At 35.4% G+C, this 22,080-nt stretch overlaps 1 long non-coding RNA gene across 2 annotated transcripts in view; it reads right to left on the reverse strand.

The window, feature by feature from the left end:
- The window catches only part of LOC143435699 (uncharacterized), a 181,058-nt gene that overhangs the window by 46,119 nt on the left and 112,859 nt on the right, over window positions 1-22,080 (reverse strand). Inside the window, exons 3-4 of one of the 2 annotated variants that reach the window (XR_013106166.1) lie at window positions 9,951-10,044; window positions 6,107-6,197 (exon numbers count right to left, since the gene is read on the reverse strand). This is a non-coding gene — a long non-coding RNA (uncharacterized LOC143435699). Of the gene's footprint in view, window positions 1-6,106; window positions 6,198-9,950; window positions 10,045-22,080 lie in introns of those variants that run through there. The other variant, XR_013106165.1, reaches the window with a different exon arrangement.

Raw genomic sequence — 22,080 nt, forward strand, 5'->3', positions numbered from 1 at the left:
TAAGATACAAAGACAAGCTCTGAGACTCCAGCTCCTTAATTTCTAAGGGCATAATAAGTAATTGATAATTAAATGCTGAGTGGTTCCATTTGTAACTTAAGATAGATTACCACCATTTGGTTCAATGCTTTCCCCATTCATAATGCGGTTGCTCTATTGACAGTTTTACCTAAATCCAGCAACACTAATTTTGGCATGGTTTGGATGTCTCATATCTCCCAAATATTCCTATACTGATGGTGTGATTTTAAGCCTATAGCAAGGTATTGGAACCATTAGGGAGATGGAGACTACTAGAAAGAAGTAAGAACCAGGTTGACATAAACCTGGAAGATATAATGGAATGTCAATTTTTTTTCTTTCTTTGTTTCCTGGCTGCTATGAAGTAAGCAGCCATTTGGTTGTATACACCAACCAGGATCCACACTGTGCCACCAAAACGCCTAAAGACAACAGGGTCTAATTACCACAGACTTAAAAACATGAGGTAATATAAACTTTTCTCCTTTGAAATCTTGTTATTTTAACTGTTTTGTTAAAGATTACTATCACACAGAGATCCAGGCCACTCAACCTGAAGGAATGCCAGTGAACATTATATATTGGAATATGTAATTGCTTTCATTTTAGACTTCATATGGCTAGAATCTCAGCAGGGCAAACAGATTTTAATGTGCCCAATGAAGGCAAGGATGTTTTTCTTTTTCCTTGGCTGTATAACTTCCAGCTTCAAGTTATTATGGCGCTAATTTAGTTGGTGAATTAATGAATGAAGCAGGCTTAACAAATCAGCTTGAAAGCAGACATCTGTAACTATCTTGTTTTTTTTTTTTTTTTTTTCTTTTTAGACTGGGACCACTCTGTAGCTGGCTATCATGGAACTCACTATGTATCCAAGGATGACCTTGATCTAATTCTTTTACCTCTCGAGTCCTTGATTACCTTGTACCACCACAGTTGGTTTATGTGTGAACCAAAGCCAGGGTTATGTGTGTGCTAGGCAATTACTTTAAAACTGACCTACATACCTACCTACAATCACTATGATAAGAGATTGAGATAAACAAAGAGGAAAGGGAAGGATTATGTTATCTTACAGATGTAGGAGTTATACCATTACCTTTATTTTTTCTGTACAGTCTTGTTGTGGTGGTGGTGGGGTTGGTGGTTGGTGGCGTGTTGGTGGGGTAGTGTTTTGAAAAATGGGTGGTTCTTGCACTTAAATATACACAATGTAGAAGTTTTAGTCCAATACCAGGCTTCTCCTTTTATTGCTTTTGAGACAGGTTTCTCCTGAATCAGAAGGGCTATGATGCAGCCATACCAACAGCTCTCAACCTCTGGGTCATGATCCCTATTGAGGGCCAAAGGACCCTTTCACAGTGGTCAAATATCAGATATTCTGCATTTCAAATATTTCACATTGTGATGCACAGTAGTAGCAAAATTTTAGTTGTGAAGAAGTAGTGAAATAATTTCACGGTTGGGGTCACCACAATATGAGGAACTGTATATAAAGGTTTACAGCATTAGAAAGGTTGAGAGCCAGTGAGCTAGACTTTACCAGAGAACTCCAAGGATCTTCTTGCTCACGGCCATAGCACTAATGTTAAAGACTTGAGTGCTGGAGCCAAACTCAGATCTTCATCTTTATGTAACAAGCACTTTTCTCCCAGAGCTGTCTCATAGCCATCATTTTAATAGCTACACTGTCACATGATAGACTCATTTACATGTTAAATAGATACATTGGGCACATTGCTTGTTCTGATATAACTTGGGAACTTTGTTCATAAATGATGGTGGTAGTTTGAATGAAAAATACCATCCATATGATCAGATTTTTGATACCAGATCTCCATGGAGAGTACAGCCTTGCTGGAGGAAATATATTACTGAGGAAAGGCTTTGAGCATTTTAGAACCTTAACCTACTTCTGTGTCTCTCTCTCTGTCTCTCTCTCTCTCTCTCTCTCTCTCTCTGTGTGTGTTTCAAGTCACCAAGGATGTTCTCTCTTCTTTTCAGCTTTCTGCTTCTGCCACAGTTCATTTTTCTTGTTGCCATGCCTTCCAAGTATGATGGACCCTTTCCCCTCTGCATCTGAAGGCCCAGATAAGCTTCTCCTGAAAGGGTTAAAATTTTTCAGAAACTCCTAACAGGCTGAGCAGAACCAAGAGTACAGGTCAGCTTGGTCTTGAGCTCTGTGTTTCAGGAACTTGGCTGACCACAAGATAGATGGTTGAGTATGAATAGGCTTTTGAAAATAGCCTATACAAAATGTTCCCCATGACTGTTCCTTGGACCCTGTCACAAACTGAATAATTGGCTGGGACTTTCCACAGGCACTCTTCAGTAACCCTCCTTCACTCCTCCTGGGTTGTGGTTTCTCCCGAGTTGTGTTTTTTGCCTTTAAATTCCATCTGTCTCCAAAGCCCCTGCATGGGTCATGGGTCTTGACCTCAGCATGCTGACCTCTTGTTGATTGCATCGAGTTCCATGTCTTGTGAGTTATTGGGTGGCTGAGAATTCCTGAGACTTGGGTGAGGTCCTCCCTTCATGGGGGCCTTACACTCCTTCTCTAATTTGCTCTGTGTCCAGTATTTTGTCAGAGCAACAGGAAAGTAACTAAAAACAAGAAGGAAAACGCCGTTTCTATAGAGAAATACATTCTGGTTTCCAAATGACAGGCCTGCAAATGAACTTTTAGAACGAGAACCATCTGCATAGTGAGGACTGCTTGTGTTTATGGAGTTATCCTCCTCCTCCTGCTTTGTTGCCTCACAGGCTGTGTCTTAACATGTTGAGTTGAGCTTTTCTTTTCCTTTTGTTCCTATTTTTTCCTTTAAAAATGAATCCTCTGAAATTCTTGGCTATGTGTCAATGCTGTATTCACAAGGATTAAGGGCCAGCAGGGCTGCTGTGTGTGCAGCAATTCAAAAGTTGAGTGCATCCTGGGGATTGGCAACACACAGACAGCTATTGTGCAGGAAGCCCCGGGTTCCAGTAACGGCATGTTAAATTTAGCAGCTGTCTTGAATTGTCATCAGAGATGAGGTGGAGGCGGCCGTCTGGCTGTAATCTAGAGCCGTTTGGAGTTTTACTTGAAAATTGACTTGAAAGGACTTCTCTGAAGGAGAACATGTTTCGGCTATTCGTATTGTCTATAAATTGGAGCGACATTGCAATGGAGATGTATGCACACATGTGGCTGTGCTGCACAACTGTGCTCTTAATGGTTAACATCTTTCTCTGCTGTGGGGATTCTACTTAATTCCATAACAAACCTCCAGGGAACTTGAAAACTCATGGGTGCTGTCAGTCTAGTTATCCTCTTGTATGAAGATAAAACATTGTGGAAAGAAATGGGAGGGGCAGTGAGAGACAGCAGCAACCCAATTGTCATAGCACATTGAGGAATTTTCCTAATTGACATGCTAGAGACTAATATAGTAATATAGCTGACATTCTTCTTTTTCCTATTCAGAGTGTAGGAGTTTACTGTGATAGAACCAGGGAAACGTCAAGATGAAATTTAGCCTCAGAAATCGTGTGGATGAAGCCTCTGCTTCACCATCAAGGGCACTAAGACACAGAGAAGGGTGGTGTGAGTATTGTAGTAAGAGGGCAACGGTATAACAAAGAATATGTTCATCCTTCCAGGTCAAAACTGGTTATATACATTATAATAATAATTTCTCACCAAATAGGGGAGTTGTATAAAATTCTGCTCTGCTCTGTATGATACTCTGTCTCTAATTTCTTAAAACCTGCAGAAGCCCAAGGAGAACTTCTACAACTACTTCCCCTACAGTTTCTTGTCAAGTCAGGTCTCCTGATGACACAAGGAAATAACATTGGCCTATGACGTCATTCAGAATGAAAAGAGATAGATGCCAAGAAAACCAGTGAAAATACTAACTATTGCAATTATCCCGAGAATGAAAAGTTTTCATTATCTATGCCTAAATGTAGAGGGAGGTGCTGATATTTAAGTCTAGTTCCCTGATTGGTTCTTGATTTGGTCAATAAAGAAGAATGGGCCAATTGCCAGGTGAAAGGTAGAGATGGGACTTCCGGGTCCCAGGGAGAAAGAAGAGAAGCGAGGAAAGAGAAAGGGCTTTTTGAATGAGAAGCATGTAGTATCTTGGGGTAGCTAGAACTGGCAGAGGCTTGCAGTTATAGGCTATAGCTGACAAAGTTAGGGCAGGACATTCTGGACCCAGCATTTGTGTTGACTGACAATTTCTAAAATAATAAAGCTAAGTGTTTTTCATCTGCAGAGCAAAGGTGGACAGAGAAAGAGAGAAACCGGAGGTAGCTGTCAGCTTGGCCAAGCTAACCAGGAGGAACAAGAGAAACTAGTGGGAGCTGGTGGAGCATGGACAACAGCTCCTGGCTTTCCTAGGTTGGAAGATTGCTGAGTTCGAACCTAGGCTAAGCCACATGGAGCAAAGGGGACCGGGAGAGGAGCACGAGCTCCTGGGAAAGGCGGAATGGTGTTTTTAAAATTCATTGTAACCATAGAGTTAAAATTAAATTTCAACCATAGAGTTGAAATGTTGTTCATGAAGTGTAATAATACGTTGCGGCCTGAGCAAAATGGTGAGGCCCGGGCTGCCCCACGTTTGGCGGCCACTGTATCCCGGCCCAAGCTGTCGCTCCAGTCCGCGGGTAGGGGTTCAGCAAGAGAGAGAGTGAGGGTGGTTGCGAGGAATGGAGACCAGACAGAGTGTGTTTCAATCCCGTTTATTCTTCAGTCTCTCTTCCTCTAAGTGTCTCCTAAAAGTGTCTCCTCTGTCTGATTCTCTCCCTCCTGTCTGATTCTCTGTTCTCTGTCTGCCTCTGCCTTTTATATCTCTCCCTTCTAAGGCATGCCTTTTGGTCACACCTTTAATCATACCCTTAGGTCTTGTCTCTAAATCTGATCTCTACACTTCTAAGTCAAACTCTTAAGTTACACACCTTTAATCTCACACACCTTTAATCTCACACACCCAAGGTATCTAAACCAAGATTATTGGAGTGTGCTCAGCTGTTGTAGGCTATTGTAATCCAAGTCTCATGTCAGGGTATATGGCTCAAGATGGCTGCAAAGCTGATAGCTGCTTTCTGCTAAAAGTCAGCCCCCAACAATAATATAGAAAGCTCTGCTTTACTCTATTTCCAGGCATTGTAACTAGAGTGAGCTGGCTTCGTGAAGGAGAAGTATACCATACGTGATTTTGGTCTTCAGGTATGCAGTGTGATGAAGAATAACTATTCATCAAACTAAGGGCATCCTGTTCAGCAGCTATATCTCTGCAGTTACCTACAGATCAGAATCCTACTTTATTCCTTGATAAAAGTTCATTCAACTCCACTTTCAAGACACATATGTATCTGATATTTTTTCTTTCTGCTTGTTTTCTGAAATGATATTTCAAACAAACTAGCCCTGAACTCATTGTATAGCTAAAACTGACCTTGAACCATTGTTCTTTACATCTCAGAACTGAAAGCATGTATCACTACTTTTGATGCTCAAATAAGTATTTTACAAGCCAGAAATGACATCCTTCAATGAAAATATTTAAATCACATAATCCATCTTAAATGAGACAAATCATTCATCACTCAAAGGCATGAAACTTGGATCCTTAGTATAAAACTCATTGAGTCCAAACGTTTCCCAAGATGCTTCATTTATCGGTAAAGGACTCATGAGTTTTTCTGTCCAGTTTTAAATATTGTCTCGAAATACACAAGCAACTATTAACTTAAAATGTCTAAACTCATTCATATACCACTAGTGTTCTTCAGACTGTGCTCAGATATTCAAATTTTCTGTGATAACAGATTTTTTAGAAAAAGAAAGTTGAAGGGGGAAAAGGGGTATTAGTTCATCTTATGTTTTGAGACATGTCAATTACCAAGAGAATTTGGGGCAAGAAGTCAAGGCAGGAACTGAAAGAGAGGCCATTGAGGAAATTGGCTTCTTACATTTTCATAGTTCAGGTAGATTTCTTATGCAGCCCAAACAAAAATGCTCAGGGATGGCACTGCCCAAAATAGTTGGGATTCTGCTACACCAATATAGGAGTACGAAAGAAAATGTCTCACCTATTTACTTGTACATAGCCAGTCTGATTGAAGTAAATCTTCAGTGGAGGTTTCCTCTTCCCAGGTAACATTAGATTTGGGTTGACAGATAGAGATAACTATGAGATTAAGAATATGCATCCTGGAATAAATGAGTCCTAAAAAATACTACCTTCATTCTACTCGATACACCATGAAATGAAAACAATCTGATACAATATCATCTTTCATGGAAAACAACAGAATGTAAAGGATGCTCTTATTTCCTCAGGTCATGTGAAGAGATGAGAGCAGTGCCCAAGCGATGTGACTACATGGCTTGAATTGAGCCAATAACATTTCTTTATATTGTCCCAACTATCCCTAAACATAGGCCTGAAGCTTCTAGCTTATGCACACTATGCACACTCTAATTGTCCCAGCTGACTGATTTAATCTGGCCTCTCTCAACTTCTGCCTGAATTTCTCTGCTTGGCCTCATACTAACTTTGGCAATGTATTCTAATCTTTTTGTTCTTTCTTATTCTCTGGCTCTTTCTGTCACCTGTGCCTAGCTTATTCTCTCTGTAAAACTGTCTCAGCAAAACTGCCATATGCCATACGCATATCCTACATGCCATACTACCTCTCTCTCTCTCTCTCTCTCTCTCTCTCTCTCTCTCTCTCTCTCTCTCTCTCCTTAAGTAGCTTCTTTTTCCCCTGCTGTTATTCTGTGAGTTGGACATATTTTATCTCTGACTCATTTTGACAAATCTTTCTTTGATTTGTCACTTTATCTTGCCAGTCAATTAGATGTCACTTTCAAACATGTCTGCTTTCTTCTACAAACTAACCTTAGGTATGCCCTAAGGGTGTGTTTATATTCTAGGCAGATCATACTGTAATCCAGGGTGCATCTGAATTGATGTGATCCCTTGCCAGAGCAGGAATTAAATTCCTGGATTAAAATTACAGCAGAACATTAATACATCCATTACATCTATTATGCACTAATAATGCCTAATTCCATATAATTTTAAATAAAAAGCTATTCATGTCAAATCATTGTGATATAGTAATGGTTAATGTGTGAAATGCATGTAGTGTTCCAAAAGAACTGTTTTTTGAATATTGCATTCCTGTTTTAAGTGTCTTTATTGTTATGCTGTACTTTGATTTTCAATTTCTTTCCACTGAAAGATTTTCTCTTTTAAAAATAATGTAGAGGGCAGTGATGCTCACAACTCTACTACTAATGCTGCAACAAGAAACAAGAAGTTTAAAAATTGCTCATCATCTTCACCCATCAGGAGAATACAAATTTAGACTGGTTTGAATTTCCACCTCAATACAGTTAGTATGGCTATCCTACAGGAAACAAATGACATCAATTACTGGTAAGGATATGGGGAAATAGAGACCCTTCTTCTCTAGGAAATAAACTAGCATAGATATTATGGAAGTACGTATGAAGGTTTCAAAAACAACTAAATACTGAAATATCACAAGATCATGCTATATAGTTCTCTGCTATACAGTTCAAAGGGCTCTGAATCCTACCAGTGAGATGCTTACACAGCCTTGTTCATGGTTAACCTATTCATAATAATAAGGGAATGGAGTCATTCAAAATGTTCATCATGGATGAATGGATCATGAAAATGTGGTACATATACAAAACAAAATTTAATTCAGACAAAAGGAAAAATGGAATTATTAACTTGGCAAGAAAACAAGTGGATCTTGAAATTATTACACTGAATACAGCAAGCCAGACTCAGAAAGAAAGGAGCCACATGTTCTCCTTCATGTGCGGTGCTAGCTTTGAATTTGTATTAATGTATAATCTTGTGGGAATGAGTGCTGGTATAGATCATGAAACTAGAGAAGGAACCCTAATAGGAGAACATGGGTTTAAGAAGGAAGAGAAGAGTAATGCATGAGACATGAAAGACAAGACAGAGCTATTACAGATAGATGGATACAAGTGAAATGGCAGGGAGACAGGGGAGAATAGTAACCTATACTATATATGAAAATGCCATATGAAACCTCCAACTTTTTTGCTATTGAAAAAACAAATAAAAATAGAAAAGTAATTTCGATCATAAAAACAGATAAATCCAATATGTTTCTCCTAGCTGAAAATATTAGCACCATCCAATCTGGAAGGCATTAGAAAAACAGATCAGTTTTTAATTTTCTTTTTTTAAAGTAAAAGTGGAACGCAGCTGAATAAAACAGAATTCAAACATTCTATTTGAAAAAGGCATTCTAATTTTAGACGTAAGCTTGGGCCAAGTCATTATTATAAATTCCAAATTCCAATAAATGTATTTAGAGTGCTAATTTATTTTACAGGATTTCCAATTGGAATAATCTTTAAACCTATTTAGGAAAATGCTTTGCAGTCATTTTGAAATGAGAATTCGATATGCTGAAATCCAGCAGTCCTGGGAGCTGTGTTGTCATAGCTAGTTATGCTATGACCTTCAAGCCATTGTCCTCCAAACTAAAAGTACTAGTTGGATAACCTTTTCCAGGTTTGTGGTCATGTGTCTCCAACTGTATGACAATTATCTTTAAACAAAGATGATTACATAAATGTAAACACTATGCACTTCAAATAGTATCTGTCTAGTTATTAAAATAATGGACATTGCTCACCTACAAAAACTACCTATAATTATTCTTTAGTCAGAAAGATTTGTGTTTATTTATATATAAAGATAGACTGTTTTAAACAGATAATTTCACTTATTAAACTGAAGCAAAAATTGTAAAGAACTTCTGGGAAGACAACTTGATGATCTTGGCCTATTGCTGTCAATCATAATTATCATCACAATACGCTACATTTGAAAGAAATAATAAAACTGGTTGCTGATTGCTAAAGTTTGTTCACAATGGCTATTCTAAGTCTTTTGTCAGGCACATTTCTGACAGTTCTCTAAATTATTTACAATAAAACCCATTGAAAACAAAAAAGCACAAACAAACAAACAAACAAAAAAAAATCCCAACCCTCCCAAAAAAAACCCCAACCAACAAATAAATAAATAAATGGTCAGCATTGTCACTTTGGCTGGTAAATTGCTCATTTAGGAATTCTGAAGAAACTTGAAAACATGTTTTCATTCCTTGTTTGCTGAATGTGATAGAACTGGATTGTGTGACCTTGTTTTCTGGACCTTGTTTTCATAGATGTAGCTCATTCTAACCTGATAGAGAACTAAACATGACAAATGGTAAGTCTAAAGTAATAACTAGATTCAAATGTCAAAGTATGGAGATGAAATACAAAGTAAATGATAGCAAATTTATAAACTCATCTTAAAATAATGTAAATGAAATGTAACAGTCTCTGTGTAGCTCATAGGAAGAGAATTTAATGTTATTTATTGATTTGTTTGTAGAGATTTTCCCTCATTTACAAATTTGAGGTTGAAATTTTTGTTTTGGTATGTGACAATTAATTTACATTTTAGTTTCCATTGCCTCAGTGAGAAATATTTCATTTTCAATCCATCATGTTCCACAAAGACTCGTGCATTTGAGGCTTGGTCTAATGGTGGAAGCTGTGCTAATAAAAAGAATAGGTGAGTTGGGGTCATGGAAAGATATATCCTGTTTCCTGGCTTGTGGTCTGTTTCTTGCATTCCAACTGCTGTGAGGTGAACATCTTTCCTTTATCACATGCATCACCACCATCATGATCATCTGACTTAAACACAGACCCAGATTCTACAGAACCAAATAATGGGTGGGGGTAGATACTCCAAAAATAGGATCCAAAGAAATTTCCCATGAAGGATTTAGCTGGTTTGTCAAAGCAATATATGATAACAAAACAGTGTGAAAGCCCACACTTTAAATGACTCTGCATTTCTTACCCCATGTGGAGAGAAGAGGGTGTCCTTTTTGTTTGAGTTTTGGTTAATTTGATCTTCATCTTTACTGTGTATCATAATGAAGCCATTCTGATGCCTAGATTTAGAAATATAACATTGCATTTATATATTTAACAGTTATAAACGAGTCCCAATCCTAGTGTAACCATGCACATTATTTTTTTCTTCAAGTTTCCCATCTGTCTTTCTTTCTCACTTAGAAGTGGAATAATGGATTCTATCTCTCATGTGTACCTCCATCAGTTTGGGTAACATTCTGTTCTATGCAAAAGGCAACATAAATCAAGCTTGAAAAGACTTGAATGCAGTAGAACACTGAAGCAAGTAGTCAGACAAATTTATATGCACGGCAGTTTCATTTATCTCTGTCAATTTTCAGAGCAAATAGAATATGCAACCCAGTTAATTACATTATGAATATTCATGCTGGATTGCCTATATTTAGAACCCAAAGAATTGGGAGTATATTTTCACTTAATGCTGTATTAACATAATTTTGTTTGTATAATTTTGATTTTCATTAAATAAAAATAATTGAATGCATTTTAAGATTGGCAAGATAGAGGGAGAGATGGGCCCTAACAGTGTCATTTAGAAGCTCAGAGCCCTCTTGCCAGTCAGCAATAAGACTCAGTCTATCTGTGATTTCAGAAAACATAAATGATGATGAGAATCATTCTCAGTGTTTAAGAATTAAGACTTCTCTCTGTGCTGGGTTCTTAGCATTGGTGCATAGACAGCAATATTTCTCTACTTTTCTCCATTTACCTTTATTATACATGTGTGAGATAACCTTTAAGTAGTGGTGAAGGTATACATGGCTCCTTTTCCTCATCAGTAAGAATGCTTCTCGCTAGTCATTTCTTTAGATCTTCATTCAATATAGTCATAGCATAAGTGTAGTATCTCATTGGAAAAGTGAGCAAATTATCTGTAGACAGTGCTATTTCTTGAAATGTTCTGATCTGCACTACTCATGGTCATTAGTGCTCTCTTGTTGATCAGAGTCAAAAGACATATGAGCTTTTAAATAACTCAGACTTATAATATCATTGAAAATAAGTTAATCAACAATAAATTAACAAATCATTCACAAGTTTGGTATTCTTAAAACCACAGTCAACAAAAGAAACTAAATAAAAACTTGAGGTATATAATATATATGTTAGAAGAACAAAGGTATCAAAATCATTTTCTTTTCAATTTCATTCCAGTTGGTGTTACTTCTCAATAATGATCAATTTTAAAAGAAATGGAAAATCTAAAAAAGTATAAAAATCAATCAAATAATTTTCAAAATAGTTGCAGGATGACTTAATAATATAATATACTATACTAATAAAATCTCATAGTGTTTATGTAAAAACAGAATACATATATAAATCATTGAAATACACAAGAACATCAAGAAAATGGATGATTTTTTTCAATAAAAATTGTTAATGGTTAATTGGTTAGTTCAGTTGATTATATTATGGTGCAAAACAGGGTATCCAGGTCAAAGCAATTGAAAGAAATAATCATATCAATAAAGGATAATGGAATAAATTTACATCTTTGTAGCAAAATAAGGAAAATGAAGACAAAATGAGATAATTAGAAAATAAATCATAAAGATTTAAAATCTGAGGCAATAAAATATTCAGAGTAAATATAAGATCAATTCTAGTGACCTTGCTTAATTAAAGTTCTCTTAAATAAATTATGATTTATAAAAAATAATGATTTAACTTTTAAAATTAAAATTAAAAGGTAATATTAGAAACAAAGTATATAAGCCACATATTAAGATAAAGTATGTACAGAACACAGCTGATAAATGTCTAAGATGACCAAAAGATTTGCAAAATCAAAGTTTGAATAGTGTTGTCATATATAACATTCAAAACATGTCTGTTATTACTGGTCATCAATGAACAGTACATTAAGACCAACGTTTGATATCACTACATATATAATAGAATGGCTATAAAATTAAAACACCACAAAATGCAAGTGCTCTGGAAAATGAAATATAACCAAGTGTCTCACACATTGTGGGGAGGGATATAACAAAGGAGCAAATACTTTGGAAAAACAATTTTAATGTTTATTGTTTGTGTGTCCAGTTGAAAATATACACACCAGATGGTCCTCCAGTCATTTATTTTTAACCTCTGGCCATTTTTTTAAAAGAGAAAAAACAGTCTCTGTCTTTACAAATACCTGTATCTTATGGTTTTGGTGAGAAATGTCTCTCATAGACATAAGTATTCACCAGCTGGAGAAGAGTTAAATATTAGATGGCATATACTTATAATGAAAGACTAATCAGAAGTCAATAAAAACTGATTATTGCCATATATAAATAAGAGAATCTGGACTCAAAAGAATAAATTATTCATAAGACATCTAGAAAAGGTAAAATTATATGACTTAAATTTGGGCAGTGCTCTGGAAGCACTTCTTATTGATACATGAGATGCTTCACAAAAGGAGAGCCTTAGGTGAAGATGGAGTTGCATTATCCTTACTATTGTTGTAGAAGGATGAACATAGAGATATGTCAAAGTTAACTGGCAGGCTTAACATAAAAGTTGAATTCATGTGACTTCTATGAAAGCTCTAGCACACAGACCCTACCTTAAACAATATCAACAGAAACAGTGAATCAGAGAAAAAAATTATGAATTACATGAACTATACACAAATGTTTGCTGTCTCTCTAAGCATTCAAGTGTTAGGTCAGCAGGAACAGAAAGCTTCAGCAAGCTTGGAGTTGGAGATGATCTTTCTGGGCCACCCTATACGAAAATGAAATATAGAGCATTGTAACAAGACTAGGAAATTTTGATAGATGTGTTATATGCTTTAGAGTTGATCTCTTTAATATTCCCAAGCCTAGATTTTTTTTAACCTAAGACATTTAAAATATGTATCACAGGAATGTCTGTTTAGTGGAGTAGCTCATGGAGAGATACTTTCGAAGCCACATAAACCTACTCAAGTGCCTCAACTCTCAGTTGTCTAAAGGCTGTCCTTACAGGCAATTGAAATTATTCTGCTGTGCTTAGCATTAGTCATAAATGATGACTGTGTTGATGTTCAATAGTTTTAAGACACTGAAGGGATGTGATGAATAATAGAAATGAGAAAAGAGATGAAGAAAAGGCATCAAGAAAAAAGCTTAATGTACTGGGAGAAAATTAATCTGAAGGGAAACAAGAGAATTGCTATTGTTCCCATCACCTCTTTCACAGTAAGAGTGACAGTTATTTGTCAGTCATGAGAGTTACCAAAAAGAAAAAAAAAAGGAATCATTACAAAATACACACATGTCTTACTTAGGGTTGATTATTGCTGTGATGAACCACCATGACCAAAAGCAACTGGGGGAGGAAAGTCTTTATTTTGCTGACAATTTCATATAAAAGTTCATGATCAAAAGCAGTGCAGGCAGAAACTCAAGCAGGGCAGGAGCCTGGAGGAAGGAGTTGATGCACAGGCCATGGGAAATTGCTGCTTGCTAGCTTGCAAAGCCTACTTTCTTATAGAACCCAGGACCACCAGGCCAGGGATGACCCCAATCACAATGGGCTAGACCTTCCACATCAATCACTAATTAAGAAAATATTCTCTAGGCTTGTCTACAGTTCAATTTTAAGGAAGCATTTTCTTATAGGAGTTCCCTCCTCTCAGATGACTGTAGCCTGTGTCAAGCTGACATAAAATTTATGTCAACACAGCAAATAATAACAAATTTAACAGGATATTAGAAATTTTTTTATTGTAACGGAGCTTATGTCTGGGCTAGCTTTTAGGCTTAACACTTACCTGCTTATGCACAAGTGAGTGTACTACCATTGAAATCTTAAAGAGTGTTTGAAAAACACATGATATATGGTGTAAATCACTTGCCAAGGTGGCCTGAGCTGCTTTTCTGATGGAGAAAGATTAGCATACATACCAGTGCTAAACTTTAAGGGCAAAAACGGGGTTGTACGAGTACTCAGTGTGGCCTGTGGGGTTAGTTGTGCATCTCCTAATCTTTGGAATCCATGACCCCATCATTTTGTTCCTTAAACATTATATCTCAGTCATATTTTCCACACTAATATCACCTGTGTTACCTGGACCTGTCAGCTTTACTTAGTCCACATGATATTTTAATTGGTTGTGCACGTTAAAATTATTTTGCTTGTTTTTACATGGTTCTTTGCCTGACCACATTTAAGACAGTAACTTCTACCACCAAATATTCATTCCCAGTTTTGATATACTATCCACTTGTCATAAAGAAAGGCTGAAAGTTATAAATCATTAGTGAAGGTAATTATTTATTAATTTCTTGAAAAATATCAATAGGACATACAATACTTCATTTTTATTTTTAAACCAGGACTACAAGTGGGATATTGGACTTTTAATGCATAAAATATTCTATATGGTATTGTAAATATTAGGTGTGTATGATTATAATGGTACAATCCACAAAGAGCACTATATGAAATGAAACCTGGCATAAAACATGGACTGAAGTTAATTGCATATCATTATTACTTTGATGAATGTAATTCTACCATATTAACCATAAAAATAAACTAAGGGTAATTTTGGGGAGAGAGGAAATGCAAGATAATAAATGACAACACTATACATTTTGACAAATGTTAAATAAACTTAAAATTGATCCAAAAACAAAACTCTAAATATGTTGCAAATTAAACTTACTTTCAAAACAAAGACTATGCACATATTAAACCATCAATCTTTGTATAGTTATTCATTATTAAATGTCATTCATGTAAATATTATTTGATTGATCCCAGCTTTATTTGAACAATAAATAAGATTATCATTCTAAAGTTCTGAATAAGTACATTGGCCAGAATATATGAAAAATAGCATGTTTACTTAAATATTTCAATGACGCTTCTTTAAAACTATTTTTTTGTGATTCATATGTATTGTGTAGTAACAAAAGTAATGTTTGTAATTACTGCTAATAAAAAAAGTAATGATCTTACCAGATCATGATGCAGAATCATACGAGGATAAAATATATTTTCTTGCTGAAAATGATTCTCTATGCTAACACATGATTTTATGTACTATGAGAAAGCAAAAACTAAAGTGAAATCTGCATTAAATAAGTATGGTGGGCTTCAATGCACCTTTATTGTGAAGAAGCCATTCTCTTCTTCAATGAGTCATATTGCTAAGACTTACCCCTCTCTATACAGGCCCTGATACAGATATGGATCCTTGCTGGATCAGCAGAATTCTTATATGCTACAGACTTCGTTGATGCCTTGAAATTTATTCTTTAACACAGTTGATTTGAACATAAAAGTTTTACCAAACTTTTAGAGAAAAATGTCTCAGACTTCTGGAGCCATATTTGATGCTTATCATATTCTTTTGTTGCAGTCACACACAGTAGACACTCTTTTCCAAATCTTCACCAAATCAGTATTTTCATGGAGTTGACTTGTTTTTTTTTTAGGGGACAACGTTGACGTAAGATACAGTTTCATAGTAAAGTGACAGAGGCTGATTAATATAGTCTGTGGTGGAATACAAGCTATGTGAAGGGGGCAGATGATGTGTGTGAAGATACGGTCCTTACAATGTGGCATTTCAAGGCAACCTCTCCATGGGACTATTAAGAGATCTAATAGGACAACTCCTCAAAGAACTAGAGTATAGTGAGCAATAGGTCATAAGGTAGAGATGTGGAATGGTGAGGTGAGTTGTTGACAAGGACAGGTAGATTGCACCTGAGATTACCTCCAGGTGTGAATTATGGACTAAACTAGACATCAGAGTCAAAGAAGGAAGAAAAGTTGCTACTTGCTTCCAAATATCAGAAACGTCTTTAATAACTCATACATTGCTTGAGTATGGGTATTTATTCTTACAATTCTTGAACTCATTTTAGAATAAGGGTATTTTATTGTATAAAATAAGTACTCAGTTCCACTATCTTGAGTAGGCAAATGCCTGACTGAATAAACTAAGTGAAATATGAATTAGTGGACTAAATTAGGGAACTATGTGACCTTTACATTTGTGGATCTCAACTATATCATCTGTGAATTCACTGAGGGCATTCTGGTCTTCCAAATTACTCCCCAAGTGAACTCTATTCCTGTGACAGGACATTCCACAGATTTGGAGAAAGCAACCATTAACATTGATGTCATCGTGTATAGAGAAAATCTAATGTAATAATAATAATAATAATAATAATAATAATAATAATAAAATCATTCTGATTTCAAAGGTGAGTAAATAATACAACAGAGATTTCAGGTGTTAAGACTGGCATGCTTCTTCCCTGTATTTAGCTTCTCATCTTATGTGTGATATTTAATTAAATTCCTTGTTTATTATTAAGGTCTTCTGGAGGTATGTGTATTAGCTATCATAGCTACCTTAAAATTACTAAAACTTACTTTAAAATAACAAACACTTATGATTTTACCATAGTATGTGAATCACTATTCTGAGTTTGGGTTAGCTAGTTTATATATTTTTTCTTTTTTTATGAATTAATTTTTTTGGATATCGTATTTACATTTCAAATGTTATCCCCTTACTCCATTTCTCTTCGCACTCCCTATCTCATCCCCCCTCCTCCTGCTTTCATGAGGATGTGCCCCCACCCACCCACTGACACCTTCCTACCCTCAAGAAGGTGGGGACCAACTTTGAATACTTGGGCACAGGGGAAATGTTCCTGAACAGAACACCAATGGCTTGTGCTCTAAGATCAAGTATTGACAAATGGGACCTCATAAAATTGCAAAGCTTCTGTAAGGCAAAGGACACCATCAATAAGACAAAACGGCAAACAACAGATTGGGAAAAGATCTTTACCAATCCTGCATCCGATAGAGGGCTAATATCCAATATATACAAAGAATACAAGAAATTAGACTCCAGAAAACCAAATAACACTATCAAAAATGGGGTACAGAGCTAAACAAAGAATTCTCAACTGAGGAAACTCAAATGATCAAGAAGCACCTAAAGAAATGTTCACCATCCTTAGTCATCAGGAAAATGCAAATCAAAGCAACTCTGAGATTCCACCTCACACCAGGCAGAATGGCTAAGATCAAAAACTCAGGTGATACCAGATGCTGGTGAGGATGTGGAGTAAAAAACACTCCTCCATTGTTGGTGAGATGGTAAGCTGGTATAACTATTCTGGAAATCAATCTGGCAGTTCCTCAGAATATTGGACATAGCTTTACCTGAGGACCCAGCTATACCACTCCTGGGCATATACCTGGATGATGCTCCAACATGTAACAAGGACATATGCTCCACTATGGTTATGACATACATATATATATATGTGTGTGTGTGTGTGTGTGTGTGTGTGTGTGTGTGTGTGTATACATGTATATATATATATACATGTGTATACATATATATACGTGTATATATACATATATATGTATATATATATATATATATATATATATATATATATATGCTTAATATATATATTATTCAGAATGCTGACTGAGTTATTGCCCTTTGCCATTGGGAAACTATATTTTGGTTGACTTTCCATCTAAGTTAGTACATAGAGATATGGTAAGGCCTCAAGATATCCCTAATTTGGTAAAGACATTGGTACCTCATGTCTATCTACTGAGTGAATGTCACGAGTATGCCTGGTGGCACATGTGTTTACTTCCATCACTAGGAAAATGGAGGATCAGGGTTTCAAGGCTTGCCACAGATACAAGGGATCCTCCTCTAAGACAAAATGAATCAAAACAAGCAAAGAAAATACAGTTTATCCCTAGCATCATTCTATTCCCAAAGAACATGGTCATAGAGTAAGGGAGCATGCCCAAGGTAGAAATTAGAAACTCTTCATCATTTAATCGTAGACATGTCATCTTCTGGTTTTGATATTACTCCATTTATGTAAGGTAATCACTATATACAAGTCATACTTAACAGAAAGATTACACACCGATGTTCATGGCAACAGACAGAAATCATTAAGGCTATTTTAAGGATGCCCATCTGGAAATCTCATCTATTTACAAGAAATAAATCTAGTTAGCTGATTGGTGTCTCTATAAAATTAATAGTACTTTAAAAACTTTTCAAATGATTTCCAGCTTATTTAAAAGTTATTGCTCTTCAAAACATACCCATTACTTTGATAAAGTCATATGTATGTCTAAAAGGCTTTATTCAATTACTGAATCATAAAACTTACATATGTTGACATATGTTCAGGATGGTAAATGTAGTTTAGATATATGATAAGAAATAACAGAGGGTACTACTTTTTGGGAAAGATCATTCTTACCAGTTTTTTATTCTTCTAACTGAGTAGCCTTATTTGAAATACTTTACTGTATTTATTCTTCCCTAGGTTTACTTCATCTCTAAAATTTTTAACATTTGTAAAGCTTACATAAATATCATTGGAATTTACTTAGTGATTTTCAATAATTCCTAGAAAATGGACACTGAATATTTATTTCACATTACAAGAATAATGCATACAAAGAAATTGCCCAATGTTTGCAAAAATTTGAATTAGTCTGTGAATATATTTTAAAGTAACAAACTTCTCAATTCACTATGCAAATTTCAGAAAATTCAAAAAGAAAAGGAAAGAAATCTTTCCTTTTTGACTCACTATTTCTCAGTATTCACTTTATGAACTGTATTATTGAACAGAAAACCCAGGCTATGCAAGAAGCCATAAATCCTGATTTGTAGTATCTATTGTAATTGTATGAGGCTATAATTCTGACTATAGTTCTGTCAGTTTAAAATAAAACAAGCTATCTGTTTGCATGGTTATGAAGACCCAATGAGCTATAGTACATTTAATATTTCTAAATTTGTAAATGCCATAAAATATTAGGGGTGTATAATTGAAAGAACACAAAACACAAAAATAGGCATCACTTTTGATGCCATGATACCTTCTTTGAAACCAAAATATCTGAGTTGAAATTAAATCAATTTCTATCATTTAGTCATTGTTTCTCTTAAATTAGTTTTTGTAATCAGCATGGGACACATGCAAGTGAAAAGTGCACCATGCTTTCCCAGAATCTTTATAGATGAGAACCCTAGTGCAATAAGTTACTTCATAGGTTTTTGAAAGTATACAATATTTTGTGATATATTATTTTCATTTAAATGGACTAATCACTAATGTGATAATGATTTATCTTTGTCTATATATCCTCGTCACCAAAATAGTTGTATCAGTGTAAACAATTAACAGTAAATGAGCATACTACAGTAGAGACCTACAAGAAAATCAGACTACTCTTTGGTTTCTATCTTACAACTGATAACCAAACAAGACAGCAGAAACTATGATACTCAAACTATAGAAATTTCATATCCTGGTTACTAATAGATAAAGTTTTAAATTTTGATCTAGCACATATTACAAACAGTGTTGTAAATGTAGAAAAATAGAGACTAGTTTTCTTAGTTTTTTCATTTATGTCTGAGATATAGGTCTGTGTCATACTATAATGTAACACAGAAAATTTAATGTTTTCATTTTAAAACAAATAAGACACTCAAAATGTGCAATCAAATATATTTATTTCTATCTAACTTCTAATTACCAAACTCAATAGTCACTTTTTTATTTATGGCTATAACTTTTGTACACCATGGCTTCCAGTACTTTTTTTTTTTTTTTTTTTTGCTCCCAGTACTTTTAACACATTCTATTTGCTTAGTATTTGAACATAACTTGTTGGGTTTTTTTTTTTTGAACTTTCCAGTTAGTACTTATTCATCTCTTAGATTTTTTTTCATCTATCTGTATCTGAAAATTGTCATTCCCATGGATCTTATCCTTGACTTACTGTAATTCTCATTTCTATGCCCACTTCGGTGAATCTAGAGTTACATTTCTGTTGTTTTGTCCTAGGTACCTAGGAAAATGTTGAATGTTATGAGCTTTGGATTATCAATTAAATTCTATCTCCCCACAAAGAAATTTATGAAATCTTACTTTATCTCAGGACCAGGAATATATTATTTTGGGTCTGCTTCTATCTTTCTTACTGAGTCTCAGTAATACCAAAAATATGTGCTTATGTTTCTCTGAAATTACTTTAGACTTTGACTTTATATATACATATAAGAGTCATGGAAATGTCTTTATCCATGAACTTCTTTCACCAACAAGTGTTCTATGACTCAGACATGGGAGTGTGATCCTTACAACACCATTAATTACTCAGTTTCTGGAATCACCTTTTACACAAACCAATTCTAAGGAAAATGATTGAATCCCAAGAAAATTATGAGTTCCAAATTGTGCCTATTTCTTTGTAGTCACTTATCTGTCTTTATTTAAAGATCTCTGAAGTAGTCTCCATCTACTAGAGGCTGGACAAAATCTCTCTTTACGTATGGATACAAGAATACATATTTAGAATGAAGTTTGAGACTATACTGATTTAGGATGATGTCTGTAGTAGGTTCATCATGGAACTCTGAGGAAGAGGAACAGGAATGATTGTAAAATCTATAGGACCTGGATGCTGTCCCTAGGAAGTCTCCACAATAGGCTGCCTAATTAAGACATGCCTAACAACGATACCAATACACATACCATATTGGATTAGGGGAAATTTCACCCAGTCCCAACCCTAGATTAAGAGCTATAGGCCATCACTGCTCTGAGAGGAAGAATCAACTATCAACTTTTTTCCCCAGGATGAGCCCTCAGACAGGCTGTCAAATCCTAAAGAGTCAACCACAAACCCATGAGTATATGAAAAGTAAGAATTCAATAGGTTTTTTGTATGTTCACAATACACAAACATACATACACACACACACGGGGAGAGAGAGAGAGAGAGAGAGAGAGAGAGAGAGAGAGAGAGAGAGAGAGAGAGAGAAGACTCATACACTCATACACTCACACATACATACACCCATAAGCTCACTCCATACACATATACTCATGTAATGGGTTGATCTGATGCTGCTTGTATTCTAATGATAAATACTGTTTCGTCAATAGGTGATTGTCCTGGATGAGCAGATATTCATGTACTCAAGTGATGCAATGTGAACCTTTTCCACAATGTAACTCATCAATAAAAGTCTAGAGCCTGTGATTGGGCAGTGGAGGAAGAAAGGTGGACTGGAGGTGAAAGAGTGGGGGTTGCAGGTAGAAAGAGAGAAGGGGAGAGAGAAAGGAGGGAGAGAGAAAGGAGAAAAAGATGGAGTAGGAAGCCACCATGGACCAGAACTGCATGCTAAAGAGAAACAGCAAGTACCAAGGGGCTTTATAGCCGGAATGAGTTCGTATTAGACTTAGATCTGCTGAATCTAGGCATATGGCTTAGAAATAAAATACCTGGATTGTGTGGTTTTTATATGGGCTTATTAGAACTGTAAATTTGTACTACATACTCACACATATTTATGTAATGCAATAAAGAATAAATGCTCATGAATTCATAAGAGAATGAGAGGGTTGTGGGAGGAATTACAGGGAAGACAGAAGGAGGGGAAATAGGTAAATATGTCATTCATATATAAAATTCTCAAAGTATTTTGACAAAAATACATGAGCTTATTTAAATTGAATTTGATTAATTATATTAATATAATAAATCAATGCCATTAATGTTTCACACTCATCTCAAGTGTGTGTGTGTGTGCATGCATGTGTGTAATTTGTAACTAAATACAAATAAGTGGCAGTGAGCTCACACAGCTGTAGTGTTCAACATGATACCTTGTGTGAAGGACAAATGAGCTTCTCTTCTTACAGGTCATCACAACCACAGATGAAAGCACACATCTTGGAGAACAGAACATCCTGAGTGTGTTTACCTCAGAGCCACCTTTGAGAATGTACTATGTTGCACCTACTACCTGGATACATTCTTGTATCTGGGCATTCTTGGAAATGCCATAGTATTTGTTGATGAACCCAACAACCTGAACAAGTATTGATAATTTTCAAAATCAATCTAATATATAACATTCATATTAGAACTAAAAATTTGTCAGTACTGATGATTAGATAAATATCACTTACTACTTAGTAAGAAGAAATAAATGAAAATATTTTAATGACCACAGCCATATTATC

The sequence above is a fragment of the Arvicanthis niloticus genome, chromosome 22, assembly GCF_011762505.2.
Source record: "Arvicanthis niloticus isolate mArvNil1 chromosome 22, mArvNil1.pat.X, whole genome shotgun sequence".
In the NCBI taxonomy this organism is placed as follows: domain Eukaryota; kingdom Metazoa; phylum Chordata; class Mammalia; order Rodentia; family Muridae; genus Arvicanthis; species Arvicanthis niloticus.